This window comes from Lagenorhynchus albirostris, chromosome 19 (genome assembly GCF_949774975.1).
Source record: "Lagenorhynchus albirostris chromosome 19, mLagAlb1.1, whole genome shotgun sequence".
Lineage (NCBI taxonomy): Eukaryota > Metazoa > Chordata > Mammalia > Artiodactyla > Delphinidae > Lagenorhynchus > Lagenorhynchus albirostris.
The window spans coordinates 58,972,946-58,985,778 of record NC_083113.1 but is presented as its reverse complement, the minus strand read 5'-3'; the positions used below and the strand labels follow the sequence as shown (position 1 = coordinate 58,985,778).

At 49.3% G+C, this 12,833-nt stretch overlaps 1 protein-coding gene across 9 annotated transcripts in view; it reads right to left on the bottom strand.

Annotated features, from left to right (window-relative positions):
- The window catches only part of BANP (BTG3 associated nuclear protein), a 118,853-nt gene that overhangs the window by 93,095 nt on the left and 12,925 nt on the right, over nucleotides 1–12,833 (bottom strand). The gene's annotated exons all lie outside the window — the stretch shown is intronic.

The window sequence follows — 12,833 nt, the reverse complement described above, 5'->3', positions numbered from 1 at the left end:
ACACCCCGGAGAACACTGAAAACATACCTCCCGAATTTTACCCAAAAGGACCCTTCCGCCAAGGCTGTCCCCTCACCCCATTTCCACTCCTCGCGGCATCCTCCCCTCAGGCAGGCAGAGAGCGGCAGCTCCTGGGAGGACTGAGCCCAGCACCGGCCCCCTGCCCCAGCCCGGGGCCTGTCCGCCACCACCCTGCCGCCACAGAGGTGGTACCACATCTGCAACACAGTGCGTTCCTTTCTTCCTGATCCTCAAACGCTCTGATTAGGCCTAGACACACCTTCTCCAAGACAGAAATGAGGCCACGTCACTCCAAATAGGACCCATCAACACAGAGGTCTAAATGCAGTACTTGCAGACAGGATGCCCGGAGATCAGGAATCAATGCCACCATAATACTTTTATCATTCTACACTTTATATTTTAATTACCTATAAACAAGTATTTATGAAAGAAGTAATGTATCTTCCCCAACTGGACTGCACGTTCCCTGAGGGCGGACAGCGGGCACCCAACTCTACAGCACAGCGCCTGCCCCGCACGTGCCCACCCCCACCATGCCCACGCAGGGCAGCTGTATTAAGAGTTTCAGATCACCTAGTCTCAATCAGGAGTCTACTGACAGCTCCTTTAAATGGCTACGTTCCAAAGGCATAAAATTAAATTCGCAGGTTCCACACGTGTTCGTAAATCCTATAAAGCCAGATTTAAATTCTACAGCTTAAACGGTAGCAGCGCCAGGATTTCTTAGGGACAGCCATTTGCAGAAGGAGCCAAGCTCCTCCCTTAAATTTCCCTTCACAAAACGAACACAACACCTTCACGTAGGTGCAGTCCATCAAATGGCCGAGGTGTGTTACCGCCATTTAGACACCTCACGCGAGACTGAGGAAAGCACGAAAGCACCAAACGTCCTTTCCAGAGCAGACGCCGATGACAAACAACTGGGCGGGGGCCGCAGAGGCACTGCCGCGAGCCCTTGAGAAGTCCAGCTGGGGAGGGGTGGCAGTGACAGACAAACAACTGGGGGGGGGGGCCCGCAGAGGTACTGCCGCGAGCCCTTCAAAAGTCCAGCTGGGGAGGGATGGCAGTGACAGAGATTTTTAATCTCTCAAATGAGGACAGCGAACCCAGGTCAGGGTCTGTAACAAGCTGAGAGATCGGGTGTTTCCTGAAGAGCCCCAGAGCAGGAGCGAGTGGGCAAACCACTGACAGCACGAGGTCCTCAAGGGTGCAGCAAGGAGGAAGCAGGGGTCAGCGAGAAGGAAAAAACGGGTCTGCTTGGAAACAGTGGCTGAACCCAGGAGGTGAGCACCACTGGGGGCAGACAAACACCAGGGCAGCTGCGGAACGGCCACAGGCCAACATTCTGGGCCACGGACGCTCAAAGACTACTCATCCAAAGCTCCCTCCTGCGCTAAATACACTGGAAAGAAATGACTAGAATAGAATACGAAGCATACAGGACAGGGAGAATGAGAGTCTAATTACGGGGGGGAGAGGAGAAGAGCCGGGAGAGCGCAAGAAAACAGCTACCACATGTTTTACAACTTTCTAAAAACAACAGAAAATAGAGCTCTAGGACACGGAAATTAGAAAAGCTATTCTAAATCTAGCCTTCCTTCCATATATCCAGGAAAATCAATTCCACAGAAAATTAACAAAAGAAAATATTGAGGTCAAATCTCATGCCAAGGTGATATATTTTAAAAGTGAATAGGAGCAAAGTAGCATCACTACAGACAGTTAAAGTATGGTAGAAAGACATGTCCCTAAGAGATGAAAACGCTATCTTAATATTTCAAAACAAACTAATACTCATGAAAGAAATTATATAAGGTATCGCTAACCATAAACCAGCATTAGAAAAACTCAGAAATGAGGGGGGAAAACTCAGAAAAGATTAGAAATATAAGGAAAATAATTTTGGAAATGAAGGCTAAACTAGAAGGAATCCAAGAGCAAGTAAATACAATAAATTACACCGTAAGAAAAACAAAATGGGGGCTTCCCTGGTGGCACAGCGGTTAAGAATCCGCCTGCCAATTCAGGGGACGCAGGTTCGAGCTCTGGTCCGGGAAGATTCCACGTGCCGCGGAGCAACTAAGCCTATGCACCACAACTACTGAGCTTGCGCTCTAGAGCCTGTGAGCCACAACTACTGAGCCTGCAAGCCACAACTACTGAAGCCCGCGTGCCTAGAGCCCGTGCTCCGCAACAAGAGAAGCCACTGCGATGAGAAGCCTGCGCATCGCAACGAAGAGCAGCCCCTGCTCGCCGCAACTAGAGAAAGGCCGCGTGCAGCAATGAAGACCCAATGCAGCCAAAAATAAATAAAATAAAATAAATAAATTTATTTAAAAAAAAAGAAATGAAAGAAAAAAGTTGAAGAAAAAGTAGCTGACAAGCAAAGAGGATGCAACATATGTTTAATAGGGGACTCTACAAAGGAAACCAAAGGAAAGCGATGAAATGGAATACTACAAGCAAATCCGAAAAAACTCTTCAGAAATGAGGAGAAAACATTTGAAACTACTTATGAAAAAGACACACCATAAACCTGGGGCAGGGCAGGCAGAACAACCAATACCAAGACACATTCTAGTAAAATTATTTAAAGAAAAAAAGAAAAGTTATTTTAGACATCTAGACAAAAATACTGGACACCTTAAAATGGTGGGGGGCAGGGCAGGTTATCCAACTACAGCAGAAGAAGGGAGACTCACACACACAAGACACTCGAGGAAAGTAACGGGAGCCTTTACACCCAGACAAAGTGAGCTTCAGGTACACAGGCAGCAACTTGTGCCAACATAACGCACTCAGAGAACAGCACTCCCAGAAACCCTTCCTGAAGAAACTGCTGGAAAACAAGATTCAGAAAACCAAGGTCACTTGGAGAGACAACATATGAGCTGGTCAGTGGTGAGCAGCCTACGTTTACATGGAGAACCGAGACTAAAGGAGAAAGCAGTCTGCAACGGCTCTATGCTCTGACAACGGAGATACAATTTACCTGCTTAGAAATGGGGAGAAAAATTGGGAGAATACACACAAAACAAATTTTAACAATTTTAACAATCACACTGGGTGGTGGCGTGGGAATTCCCTCCGAGAATTTTCCACGCGCAAATGAGGATCTACAGGATATTCCAATTCTGTCACTCCCGATGTCCTGACAAGCAGATCCAGATGTCGGGCAGAAGAGGTCTCGGGGCTGCGGATCTGACTCCAGGCATGTATTGGAATTGGACATATGAAGTCAGGCGTGTGTGCAGAATCCAGGAGCTGAATCCAGGAGCAGCGTGCCTCCCTACAGCCTCCACTGTGAAATACCGCCTCTCACCAAGAGATGAGGGCTTCCTGGAGAAATGGCCAATTCCACATCTGAGGCAAGGAATATGCAAGATAACATCTTGTCATCCCAGATGTAGGGAAGTGATCAAAGACATCAGGGCTGTACCAAAAGGACTCAGAAACCAACTCAAAGATGCTCCTCCTGGCAAAAGGTGGGAAAAAATGACCCTCAACAAGGGTAACCACGTCCATGGGCTGAAAAAGAAATATTTTTAAATTCATTAAACGGGGGGGGGGGGGGGGGGGGCGGGCGGGTGAGGGGCGGCGTCAAAAAGGCCCCTATAAATTAAAGGAGACTTCAATGACAACAACAAACAGGCAAAACTATGATTTTCTCTATTTGTATTGTATTTAATAAAGAGGTTTTTCTTAAGGCAAAATTCAAACAAAGTGGAAAACACTTGTTACACATGCACCAAAGAGCTAATTTCCTTCTTTCACAGCAACAGAAAAAAGACCAATAAAGCTAATCAAAAGGAGGATAAGAATGAGAGTAAATTCACAGGGAAAAAAGTCGCAAAGCTTTTAAGCACGAGAAGACACGACCTCTCAATGCAAATTTCAACCAGCCGCTCAGTGTGACAGGCGTGCTAGAGGCCTGTCAGGACGCAGGCGCTCTTGTGCACGTTTGATGGGAGCTTAGCTCTGAAGACCAATAGGCAACAGGCATCAAAGTGCTGCTGCCCGGCCCTGACCTTCCCACCAAGGAATCCTCCCAGCACAGAGAGTCACACGCTTGTGCAAATATCTACCCACCAGAGAAACAAAAAACCAAGGCATTGCTTTTAGCAGCAAAAGAATGGACGATGCAACCTGAATGCTGTTTTAAAACAACAAGCCTGGCACAGCTGAACAATGAGAGACCAGGCAACAGTCTAGAACAGGGGTCCCCAACCCCCAGGCCACGGACTGATACCAGTCTGTGGCCTGTCAGGAACCGGGCCGCACAGCAGGAGGTACGTGGCGGGCGACCGAGTGAAGCTTCGCCTGCCGCTCCCCATGGCCCCATCACGCACATTACCGCCTGAGCCATTCCCCCCACCATCTGTGCAAAACTTTGTCTTCCATGAAACCGGTCCCTGGTGCCGAAAAGGCTGGGGACTGCTGGTCTAGAAGGACCAGTCAGAGCTAAGGAACGACTCCCGAGATGCAGTATTACATGAACAAAAATGGGGCAGAATGTGTGCAACACACTTAAAAAAAAGCTAGACATGCACACACTATCCCTGGGGCACAAAGATGAAAGGAAATTATATTTGCCTTTTTTTATCATGTACATTTATCAGCTTTTCAAAAGTAAAAATACTTTTTAAAAATGGTCAGACAACTAAATATTGAGGCGTCCACCGTGAGGAAATCCTCACCTCCGACCTCCCTCATGTGCAGTACGACTCTCAGCCCTGGCACCCGTTCAGCCTCACCCGCAGCCCCAGGACTCAGAGGCAGGCAGGACCTACAGCTGGGAGGGCCCAGCAGGCCTTACCGGGGTTATTCTAAACCTGGGTCCTCTGAAGGTGACCTCTGAGCAGATTAACTGTGGTTGGTACAAAGACCAAAGCCACTAGGGCCATAACTTGGTCTTTTTTCCAAACTAAGAACCAAAGCAAGGATTATTAAAGGGGTACAGTGGACTCCTTCATGAAGGCAGTGGCCCTCAGTTAGATAATACCACCCTACCCACCTTTGAATTGATGGATTTAAAACGTTTTAGGGTCACACACTGCTTTCAGGATCTACTTTTTAAAAAATTACAGATCCTTTTCCAGGAAAAAAGCACAGACACAGTCCTGCCAAGTTTCAGCGCCTCATAATTACCAGAGACTGCTGGCTGCCTACCCCAGTACCTGCTCTCCCTGATGCTCAGTGTTACAAGAATCCGAATTCACAGGGCACGGGGCCACCAGAGAGCACAGCCGCTGCTGCAGCACACCGTGGCCACGTGACCCACTCTGGCCAATGGGGTGTGAGCGCAGACGCAGTGCGGGGCAGCTCCTGGACCCTTCCTCCTCCTTGCCCTCCTGCTGCTGGCCTCCTGGACTGCCTGCCTCGGACTTCCTTTACACCAAAGGAAAATCACCAACCACCTGCTCTAAAAACAACACATTTTGGAGCATGCAGCCAGGCTTAACCTCCGTGACTCACCCCATGAGCCATGGGCCACACGTCCCAGGTTAAATACCTGTCTCTCACAAATGGCTGGTGGAAAGTTCTCAGGTGCCCAACTTAAGCTTTTCCTGATTTCTAGAAGCTCCGTGAGTGACTTAAGAAAATACTCCGAGCTCACCATAAAATCCTGACTCCTACCCTCTTCCAAATGAGGACACCACACAATTATCTAAGCTGTTTACTCAAAATGACTCTACTGCCAGGATAAAGAGTCATTTAAAATTCTGCTAACAGTGAACGTTTGAACAGAAAAAAATTAGGGCAACAAGCCCAAGAAAACTGGAACAGAACGATGCATGTGGATGCCAGTTTGGCAAATGAAATTCGCCATTTCTCAGAAATCCTGGAGACAGTCCAGTCTTAATATCGTAAAGGAGCTGGACTGCGATTACTGTTCAATAATGTCTCTAAACAGCAATGACAACAAGCCTGTGAAGAGAGCGTCTTCCAGGGTGCCGGCGGAAAAAGAGCCCACCGACCCAGATCAACCACCCGAGTGCTCAGCCTCAGGGGACTGGTAGAGTAAATGACCTGAGACACCGCAGTCACTCAAGTGAATGGAAAGGTCTCCAGAACACAGTACTAACAGAAGGGAGCATAAGAGGAAAATTGCATGTATGTGTAGTCACGTGTCCGTGTGTAGGCACGTGTCCGTGTGTGCAAATGCACACGAGATGCTCTGGAACGATACACACTGAACCAAGGTGACACAGGAGGGAAAGGGTACAGATAAAACAACCTGACCTTCATCCTTTATCCTTCTGGACTGCTGAGCTTTGGCTGCGCTGGGTCTTCGTTGCTGTGTGCAGGCTTCCTCTAGTTGCGGCGAGCAGGGCTACTCTTCATTGGGGTGTGTGGGCTTCTCACTGCAATGACTTCTCTTGTTGCGCAGCACAGGCTCTAGGCACACGGGCTTCAGTAGTTGTGGCTCGCGGGCTCTAGAGCGCAGGCTCAGTAGTTGTGGTGCATGGGCTTAGTTGCCCCGCGGCACGTGGGATCTTCCCGGACCAGGGCTTGAACCCGTGTCCCCTGCATTGGCAGGTGGATTCTTAACCACTGCGCCACCAGGGAAGCCCCTGGACTGTTGAACTTTCTATAAGTACATATTACTTATTGTGCTTATTATTATTGATATTGTTTTTCTAAAACAGAGCAATAAGTACACGGATGAGGCCAAGCACATCAAATCTGGATAAAAATTAGGGAGCCTTCTTCAATCCTGACTTCAATCCACCTCCCAGCCTACAGCATATGGGCATCCACAGCCACGACTACTCGCGCAGGTACGCCCTGCCGTGCCCTGCCCTGCAGTGCCCCTTCTCCTGGACCATGGGTCAGACTATCCCCTCTCCCTGCGGCTCAGCGCTGGACCTCTTCTCATCCACACTGAAGTACCATCTATCTGCTGACGGCTCAGAATCCACTTCACCTCCGACCTCTCCCAGGAACTCCAGATCTACGTGACAACCGGCCTCCAGGCCACTTCCCCGGAGTGTCTAGTCTCAACGTGAAGGAATCCAAACTGAACTCGTACCTCTCCACAACCAGCCGACACCTCCAGACTTCCCACCCCAGGTGCTCAGGCCAGAACCTTTGGGCCTTGGTTCTCCTCTCTCATCCGACCTATAGGCAGAATCTCCCGCTGTCCTCACTCTGGCCTTGTCATTGCACACCTGGACCCACGCACTGGCCCCCACCTGGGTCTCCCTGCTCTGCCTTTGCCCCAGAATTACTGCCAATGTTTAAAAGCTACGGGATCATGTTAAAGCCCATCTCAGCATCACTGTCTGCTCAAAGCCCGTTGAAGGTTCCCTACTCATTCAAGGTGCGTGCCTGGCGCCCAGCACCAGCCAGCCTCTCTCCGCGCCCCTCAGGCTCCCTGTGTGGCTCCTCAGTCCGCCGTCTAAGGAGGCCGCCCCAGCTGGGCAGGCACACACCAGCTCAGCCCTCACCCTCCGAAGTCCACCTGCCCCTCGGCCAGCCACTCCTCACCCGTCACACCCACCACCAGCACCCACGTCCCTGCTGCCCTTTCCTGCTTTATCACAAAGCCCTTATATCTAACCTACGACCCAGGCTAAACACCCATCTTGTTTAGCATCTGTCTCCCCTGCTGGAAAACGAGCTCCACTGGGCCGGAACTCTCACCATCTTGCTCGCTGCCCGGCCTGGGGCCTGGCACACCATGCACGTCCATGCCGTGGGTCTAGTGGGAGAGCCCAAGGGAGAGTCACCCCCCAGGGCAGAACTATGAAGGGCCGCACATCTGCTGACAAAGCGTGCAGGAAGGGCGGCAGAGTTCTCTACATCTGTGTTTTGATTTCAGTAAGGACTGTACCACAATTAAGTCACAAATCTGTTTAGCTTACAACTGTGAACTTCATGCAAATGACATGTTAGGTTTAACAGTGAAAATACAAGCTGCTCAGGGGTTGTCAGCAACAGACACGAGCAGCTGTTCATCAGCAGAAACACAGAACTATGTAAATATGTTATTTTTCTCTATTAAAAAGAAGCGTTGAAATAAAAAAAACACAGAACTGCACATTTAGTTTTAATTTTGCTCATTTTTAAATATTTCGGACACCTGTAAAATAAACCCACAAGGCCACTGAAACAGGAAAAAAAGAAAAGCCACTGTAATCGAGCACACGACTGAACTTCAGCAGACGTAACCAGGCAGAGCCCCGTGTGCCCACCCTGGGATTTTCTCAGTCACCACCGAACGACATCACACGGGTCATCTCATTAGGGATGTCACAACATATGGGGCTTTTAGGGCAGACACTCTGCACAGAGCTGTTTCTCCCATCAGCCCTTGAACAAGCGCCCCACTGACCCTGTCTGCAGGAGGCTGTCCCTGGGAGGCGCACACTACAGCCACAGTGTGACCTCCGACTCTGCTCTACCAGAACTACTTCCCAGCCGTCAGATCCCTGCAGGCGAGCCGTGTGAAGAGACGCGGCCCAGGTGCCGTGACGTCGTGGGTGGAAGCGGGGGCACGCCTAGCTCACCGTGGAGGGGCCTCGGGAGTAGGCCATGCCAGGCTGACCTCCCTTTACAGATGCCAAATACACGGACTGAAGACAGTCCTTGGAGGCGCAGGAGCGGCCCCGATGAGTACAAGGGACAGAAGACCCTGAAGACAAGTCTTGGAGAGCAATCGCTCAGGAGACAGTGGGAACCGCCAGCACTCAGGCCCAACAGCATCCCCGTCCCACCAGATGGGGATGGGACGGTGCCCCAGCCACCGCCCTGCCTCTGGCACCAGCTTCACGTCCACCTGAGCAGCAAGGCCGAGTCCACACACTGTAAAGACCAGAGTAGTAACCTCCACCCCCAGCAGGAAGCGGCCCAGGGGTGCCCAGTTAAAAAGCTCAACTTCCAGAAACAGGGCACCTCCAAGAAAATAAAGATCATTCCATTCAATCAGATCCATCTGGATATAGATGGAGCAATAAAATTAATTAAAAGCCAGTAGGAAGTAAGCAAAGAAATCAACTTTTATTAAACTGAGACATGTGAACAAGACTCAGCTTACTGATTTTCCCCAAGTCAGTGTGGCGTGGCAGGGGGACGCTCAAAGGACAAATAGGGAAGAAAGAGAAAACATGACTATAAATGACCAGCCAGGTACTAGATCGTCGGAAAGCACTGATTCTTAAGAAAATCCAGGCCACACTGTTTCTTCTTCAAAACAGCCCCCCTGGGCTTCCCTGGTGGCGCAGTGGTTGAGGGTCCGCCTGCCGATGCAGGGGACACGGGTTCGTGCCCCGGACTGGGAAGATCCCATATGCCGTGGAGCGGCTGGGCCTGTGGGGCATGGCCGCTGGGCCTGCGCGTCCGGAGCCTGTGCTCCGCAGAGGGTTGAGGCCACAGCGATGAGAGGCCCGCGTACCGCAAAAAAAAAAAACCCCAAAAAACAAAACAGCCCCCCTAAAAATGTTTAAGTTTGAAATTAGGAGAAGAAGGTCAAACTACCCTCAGATGGCAGGTCCTTCCCCTCTAAAGTTAACATGTTTGATTAAACTGGCCACTTCTATTCACCTTTTCCAAAATATATAAACCTCCTCAAATACAAACCACCAACGCAGGAAACGGAACTGGCCGGATTTAAATTGATCCCACAGCACCACTGTCCTACTTCAAGACACACTGGTCTCAGGACCCCCTTCTCCATCTGAAAGTTAGTGAGCTTGTACTCGTGGACGTGCATCTATCAATATCACCATCTCTGATATTAGAACAGAAAATGTGTGAATACTTTATTCATTTAAAAATTACAAAAATCCATACATTACATATTAACATACAAAACTTTTTTTTACCAAAGATAACTACTAGAGGGGCTTCCCTGGTGGCACAGTGGTTAAGAATCTGCCTGCCAGTGGAGGGGACACAGGTTCGATCCCTGGCCCGGGAAGATCCCACGTGCCGTGGAGTAACTAAGCCCATGCACCACAACTACTGAACCTGCGCTCTAGAGCCCGTGAGCCACAACTACTGAAGCCCACGCACCTATAGCCCACAAGCCACAACTATGGAGCCTCTGCTCTACAGCCCGCTAGCCACAGCTACTGAGCCCGCGTGCCGCAACTACTAAAGCCCGTGCCACGTGCTCCACAACAAGAGAAGCCACGACAATGAGAAGCCCGCACACTGCAAGGAAGAGTAGCCCCAGCTCGCCACAACTAGAGAAAGCCCGCCTGCAGCAACGAAGACCCAACACAGCCAAAAATAAAAACAAATTAGTTAATTAATTTTTTAAAAATAACTACTAGAGTTTCCAAAACAACAGCAGTAAAATCTTAGCAAGAAGAGACACAGTTTTGCATTTTGACAAATCTCTTTAATGTCAGACTTACTGGAAAACAACTGGGTTCTCATATCTATTACTGCATGAAAAAGAGGGCAGTGCGTCTGAACAGCCCGTTCAAGATAACTGCGGATATTCCTCTGTAATACAACACCAAACCTCAACAAGGGCTTTATTTCTCCCCAAACGTGAGCTGCAATGCGGAATCTAAAACTGTACTGCTGAACTTTTTGTTACTTTATCACTTTAAAATCTGTCTTTAAATGGACATTTACCTGGGTCTGATTTGGTCATTTGGAAAAATACTGGTTCAGTGAGTTATGCAGACCTTCCGAATGTTGTTAATTACAGATTATCTAAAGCAACACATTCCTTAACATCAGCACTGATCTCATCAGAAAAGTCCTGGGGACTTCCCTGGCAGTACAGTAGTTAAGACTCAGCGCTTCCACTGCGGGGGCACGGGTTCGACCCGCGCTCAGGGAACTAGGATCCCGCATGCCGTGCGGCGCAGCCAAAAAAGTAAATTAATTAATTAATTTTAAAAAAGAAAAAGAGGGGCTTCCCTGGTGGCGCAGTGGTTGGGGGTCTGCCTGCCGATGTGGGGGACACGGGTTCGTTCCCCGGAGTGGCTGGGCCCGTGGTCCGGAGCCTGCGCTCCGCAACGGAAGAGGCCACAACAGTGAGAGGCCTGCGTACCGCAAAAAAAAAAAAAAGAAAGAAAGAAAAAGAAAAGTCTTGAAGTCTTAGGAAGCTGCCAGGTTCACAGTGGCAGATACAAGCTTTCTGAAATTCCAATTCTACTTGGAAGTACAAATTTTACCACTGGCAATAGTGTTAGCTGCTTTCCTTGCAGTGACAGGCTAACTCTGTCCGTTTAGTAAGAAATACTGGTAATGTGTCAATTATTCCGTTATGGTGGTCCATGAAAAAAAGTGGCCAGTTCAGCTAGCAACCCAAGTAACTGCAGAAAGGCCCATCTTCCAGGCAACCTCCCAACTCCAAAACGCAGAAGTGCTTTCCACACACTTCCTGTTTTGTTACACAGAGTATTAAACAGGGGTGCACTCAGGGCTGAGATTTAACAAAATGAATGATTTTCACTGCTGCCCCAAGGACATTCTTAGAGGAGAATGGCTTTTCTGAACTGCACGGCAGTAAGGAATCCAGCAACAATGGTAGCTCGGGGACGCGGTCCCAACGTTAACAGGCAAAAAGAGGCAAATGACCTCTTGACAGTCATGAAAACTATTTTGACCTCAAATACCCACTGGGAATGTCTCAAGGACATCCCTGGGGTCTGTGGACCACAATGACAACCACTGCCTTCAGGAATTATATCTCTAGAAAGAAAGCATAAGAACCACATACACATTAAAATGAATTTCAGATAATGTATGCTATAAAATGGAAACCATAAAAGCAATTAAAAGCAACTTTTACCTGATTTACCTACTGCCAATGATAAATGTAAATACAGTGCAGAGGCCTGCATATATCTCGCAATAAAAGTTTCAGTTTCTACGTAGATAATGCCCATATTTTAATTCTTCTCTGGTAGCTCCTAAATTGCTTACACTGTGAAGTATTATTCTGATAACATAAAATACTAAATCTGCCAAAGATGCAGGACTGTAATAATGTACGGGGACTGTAGGCTTAAACACCTTAACCTTACTTCTTAGTTCTGTGACGAGCCTTACTGAGTGTCTATGGACTACGCATACAATTAATATCAATGACCTTACTGCATTTATTCATACATTCTTCAAAAAACAACCCCCGGGCTCTGTGCTAGACACACGCTGAAGGGAGCAGAGCTAGCCCTGCCCACAAGACACTTACTACGGCAGTAAGTCGGAGCAGTGACACTGGGGGTATCCTGGGGATCGACTGCCCGCCAGGGCTGAGGGCGGACACCGGTGGGGGTCTGCAGCAGCTGCCTGGCCGGGAGGATCAGGGCACGCTGCCCAGAACCGGCGGAGAGCTGAGCAATCGAAGGACGAACGAAGGGGTCAGAGATCCGGTCTACTGGCCAGACTCTTGAAAAGTCCACGGCATGAAACAAACTGGCAGAGGCTGCGGAGACCTGCCAGTGTAGGGAGGTCCAGGGGCGGGACAGGGAGAGGCAGCCACAAAGACTCTCAGGGGAAACTTGAGTATGGACCGTATCCTGAGTGACTCGGAATCACTGCTCCTGTTTGTAGGTGCAGTTATGTAAAACAATGTCCTTGCTCCCAGGACACGAGTGCTCAAGCACTGAGGGGTGAAATGAGGTGACCTCTGCAACTTACTATCAAACACAAGAAAAAACAGAAACAACGCAACGCGCCAAAACATCGCCCCGTCGTGCACCTAGATGCAGGGTGTATACCTGTGTGTCCACCAGGCCCCTCTAGGAAGTGCCCCCTAGATTCCAGCGAGGAGGCAGCCAGATCACGGATTCAGTCAACAAGCTCAGGTGAGCTCGGGGAGCCAGCGCCCTGGAGGCAGA